Below are 5,324 nucleotides of genomic sequence, written 5' to 3'. Positions count from 1 at the left end.
TAGAAGAAGGATAGGAAGATGCTCGGGGCAAGAAAAAGACCTCGGTCAACATCAACACAAAAAATGTACACAAGCAAATAAGAGATGATGAACTTGCAAAGGACTTTCCCAACACACACAAACGCAGAAGCCTACAAGAGGTCGATAAAACTGTACAATTTCCCTCGGCCAATCACCTGTGTGGGGAAGTACATCACTGAAAGATGAGCAGTTTTTAATGCTTTTTTATATTTGCAGGTGAATCCTTTAAAAATCCTTCAGACCTCGTTATGGGTTATGGGACTACACAATGTGCAAGATATGCAATCTATTGCTTCTCTCGTCTCTGCTTCTGCTTGTTCTTGCTTTTTGCTTATATTTGATATTTTCCTTCAGAAAGAAACATCCCTACTCCTTCTGTCTATTCTTGTGTCAGAGAATCAAAATTTCATGATGCAATCTATTGCTTCTCTCGTCTCTGCTTCTGCTTGTTCTTGCTTTTTGCTTATATTTGATATTTTCCTTCAGAAAGAAACATCCCCACTCCTTCTGTCTATTCTTGTGTCAGAGAATCAAAATTTCATACGAAGGCAAACGAGAGGAGTGAGATTGGGGATGAGAGCGACTGGAAAGCAAAATTGAGTTTCTGCTGGTGGATATATCGATTGACTTGACAATTTTCTTTTTCCACTGACACATACGTTGGGTATACTGGAAACAAAGATACTGCTTTGGTAATATATTATAAACTTATAAAGAATATGCTACAAATTTCTTGCATAACATAAGATATAGGGCTGACAAATAAACCAAGAGTTTAAACAAAGATACTGCTTTGGTAATATATTATAAACTTATAAAGAATATGCTACAAATTTCTTGCATAAAATAAGATATAGGGCTGACATATAAACCAAGAGTTTTTTTCACTTTGTCTTCAAATGAAAATTATAATGGTAGGTAATAGGTACTCAAAACGTCTAGTCCGTGTGTTTTGAACAAACAGCAGCCTGTCCTAAATAAAACAAAGATACTGCTTTGGTAATATATTATAAACTTATAAAGAATATGCTACAAATTTCTTGCATAAAATAAGATATAGGGCTGACAAATAAATCAAGAGTTTTCACTTTGTCTTCAAATGAAAATTATTTATAATGGTAATACCCAAAACGTCTAGTCCGTGTGTTTTGAACAAACACCAGCCTGTCCGAAATCACTGGAGCACACCATGAAACAACAAACAATTAAAAGTGCATTTTGAAGAACCAATTCCACTCGGACGTATAAATCAAACAAAACGAAATCAAAAAGCAAATAAAAACAGAAAGAGGAAGGTGTAAAAGTCGTAAAATTCGAGAAAAACAATCATTAAAGTAATTTTATAGACCCTTTTTATTGATGATAAAAGGCTTAAATACGGGAGTAGTCCCTAATAGAAAGGATGCAGGGACAGGGCCTAGGAACAATGAGAAGATTGTACCGGGATTTCATCGACAACTACTTTAATGAAATGGGCTGGATTTTGTCAGTCAAAGTTGTCCATTCTTCAAATTTCTCGATGGCTAATCTAGTCTTTGGACTTTGTCCAGTTATATTCTAGTATTCTATTCTAAGAGGACTCCGGGAGTAGTCCCTAATAGAAAGGATGCAGGGACAGGGCCTAGGAACAATGAGAAGATTGTACCGGGATTTCATCGACAACTACTTGATTGAAATGGGCTGGATTTTGACAGTCAAAGTTGTCCATTCTTCAAATTTCTCGATGGCTGATCTAATCTTTCGACTTTGTCCAGTTATATTCTAGTATTCTATTCTAAGAGTACTTACTTCAACACTTTCCATTTTGGGAGTTGAAATTTGATCTTTGACTGTGGAACAATATCAAAAACCCTCGGATTACGATCTCTTTTATCATATCACCGGTAATAGTCTCATCACTCTCGTCAGTCCAGCATGTTTATAAGAAAGCTCACATTTACAACCCTGAAGGTCGCCGTGCCTGGTGGCAACATCAAGCTAATGAAATAAAATTCCCAACTCCCAGCAGTGAGAAGACTGGCAGAGTGGGGGTGGCAATTATGCAAATGTTTGATACATTGTGACATGGGGAGACTGGGACACATTTTCCACCCCATTGCAATCCAATGCGATTATCACATTTTTTCCTTTTTACATTCGTGTTGCCGCTGCTTTCTTCTCGAATTTGTCCAACCATAATAATCCTAATAAACTCTCCTCCCCGGTTGACTTTTTAAATCAGGACGTGTAGGGATATCTGGTCTGATAATGATAAGATTTGCATAATAACTCATTGACAGGAGATCAAGGGATGTTGTGCGTGAGGAATGAGGCCTCAAAGTTCTTTTCCTGTCCAGGATGACTGGATTGTTCTGATTGCAAGGCAGTGCACCAGGAAAAGTTCAGTACATATTTTTGCGTGATTAATATAGTAGCTTTGTAGTGATAATTGCTTTTACTGAATAAAATACTGCCGGTGTCTAACCGCAGCGTAGGTTGATAAAAAGTTCGCTGTTCATTTTGAGAGAATATCCCAGGCCACATGGACGACATAACTCATTTTGTTTTATTGACAAAACACAGCGAACACACAAAATAATCAGTGGTACATTTCGTACGCCGCGCTACCGTACGTACGATAAATATCCATTAAAACGAATTCCGTGTGATGGAGTTTTGAATAATTGAAATTCTCTGGTAGCGCTCGCAGTTCCCTCACATCACCTGCTCCCAAGTACCTTTTCCATTCCTGACTACCTTCTCCATTACCACTCCCTAACTTCCCATTCCTGTATACAAACTCATTCGATACTAATACGGGAATTTTAGCACAAGTTGGGTACTTATAGGGTGAACTAGAATTGTGAGTGGTTCCGCCAAAGCGGCTAATAAAAATGCCGAAAATTGCACGACTTATGTGGGCCAAAAGTGGTTTCTAGTCTGGCAAAAGCCACTATAAAATTCCATACTAATATTTGACGTCAAAAATTTGGAACTTATATTCAAATTCAAAAGAAAAGTCCCGTGCCTACTACTTATAACAGTTGGGGATTCCAATGTTCATTGTTAACGCACAATAGAAAATCCTGTATCCATATGGTCCCAGATATTGATTCCTCTCTACCTTCGCAGAACAATTTGGAACATAAATCAAAGTTATGGTTTGATGAGAGAACGCCCAAGATAGGGTAGGGGGTATTAATGAGGCCCAAACATGACATGTGTTTGGAAATACTAATTGAATTATTGTTGAGTAATTTCCAGGGTACTTTTCCCTCGCCCCGAAATATTGACTAACTGAATTATAATAGCACGGAATGTGGTAATATTCAATCTATAAATATATCCTCAATATAAACACTGAAATTTTATTACTGATCGGGTAGTACCTGGAAATTTAGACCACTCCAAAGATCCTTATTGGCTACTTTTAAAGACGCTACACGGAGTTTGTCACCCAAGCACATTTATGATTTCCGAAAACTAATCCGATTTTATTGTACAACGTCATATTACTTTCATTTAATTATTCATTCCTTTTTCATTGATGAAGGACCCCAAAAATATAAAGATTTTATTCGAGTACCAATGTTTTACGAGGACTAATAAGCTGGTAGGTTTGAATTTTTGGTACACTTTATGTTCGAATTTGATGGCAAAATAATCAAAATGAAAAATCCGAAAAATAAATTCTGGTGTCCGAACAGTATAATAAAAGCAAAACATTGGAGAGCTTGTGACAACGCGAGACAGCAAGATTCTTCATCCAAATTCATTTAAATTTAAGTTCAACATAGGTACATGTTATCTAATCACAATATTTAGGGAAAAAAATAATCAAAATGAAAAATCCGAAAAATAAATTCTGGTGTCCGAACAGTATAATAAAAGCAAAACATTGGAGAGCTTGTGACAACGCAAGACAGCAAGATTCTTCATCCAAATTCATTTAAATTTAAATTCAACATAGATACATGTTATCTAATCACAATATTTAGGGAAAAAAAGAAATTTGCAACTTTCCCGCAAGTATGAAAATTATTTCACAACTTGATCCTCACACTACAACCGCCTACACTTCTGCATGTAGGAGATTTAAACTAGATAATCCCCAAATATGGCGGCGGTCAATCCAGTCTCTGTATGGATCTCGTTTTCCATAAATAAAAAACCAAGAAGTTAATCTTATCACTCTCCGAAGATAGAGACACTCTCGCTATGTGAAACGTAAGTCTATGTGAGAGTAGGAGGGATCAATGTAATATTGTCATATTATATGGCCGGTCATCCAATGCACGCTCTATAAGAGCTGTGATAAATGGAAAAGTGCATTAAGAAGTACCTATTGATATTGATTTGAAATAAATTATGATAAGGTTGAAATAGAAAAGAGAAGGATATTTTATCAAAACCTGAGCACTGAGCATAGCATGTTCAATGTAATATTGTCATATTATATGGCCGGTCATCCAATGCACGCTCTATAAGAGCTGTGATAAATGGAAAAGTGCATTAAGAAGTATTGATATTGATTTGAAATAAATTATGATAAGGTTGGAATAGAAAAGAGAAGGATATTTTATCAAAACCTGAGCACTGAGCATAGCATGTAAGATCTACAGGGTTTAAAATAATAGAATACGGCAAGGATGAGACTAAAAAGTCCTTGTACACCGAAAGAACTTCTCGTCAGTGTATGAAGGATGTTATAATATCAATCATAATTAATAGAATACGGCAAGGATGAGACTAAAAAGTCCTTGTACACCGAAAGAACTTCTCGTCAGTGTATGAAGGATGTTATAATATCAATTATATGAGTCAAGCACTTCATAACTTGAGAGTGAGGCCAAAGTCTCCAAAGACCGAAACAGAATTTAGTTCCTTTTTAGGTAAGTCAATTGATTAAGATTATTTTATTATTAGTGATTCCGCTCAATATTAGAGTGTTACCAGACAAGAAAATGAGGCATGCTAGCAAAATAGGGGAAATACTAAACTTCAATAATGATGATATTGACATGGCAAACACATAGAAAGACCTATTCAGAACAGATTTAACTGAATTGCACGGGACAAGAAGTCAAGATGGGCATGCTAGCGAAATAGGGGAAATACTAAACTTCAATAATGATGATGATATTGACATGGCAAACATAAGAAAGACCTATTCAGAACAAATTTAACTGAATTGCACGGGACAAGAAGTCAAGATGAAACCGACCAAGTAGAAAACCAAACAAGAATATCGACCACGATCCTGTAGAATTGCAGCAGTAACTAAATGGACAAGTGATGTTCCATGTTCCGATGTTGGTTTCCTA

The sequence above is a fragment of the Diaphorina citri genome, unplaced genomic scaffold (genome assembly GCF_000475195.1).
Source record: "Diaphorina citri unplaced genomic scaffold, Diaci psyllid genome assembly version 1.1 scaffold613, whole genome shotgun sequence".
In the NCBI taxonomy this organism is placed as follows: Eukaryota; Metazoa; Arthropoda; class Insecta; order Hemiptera; family Psyllidae; genus Diaphorina; species Diaphorina citri.
Note: the sequence above shows the minus strand (reverse complement) of the source record.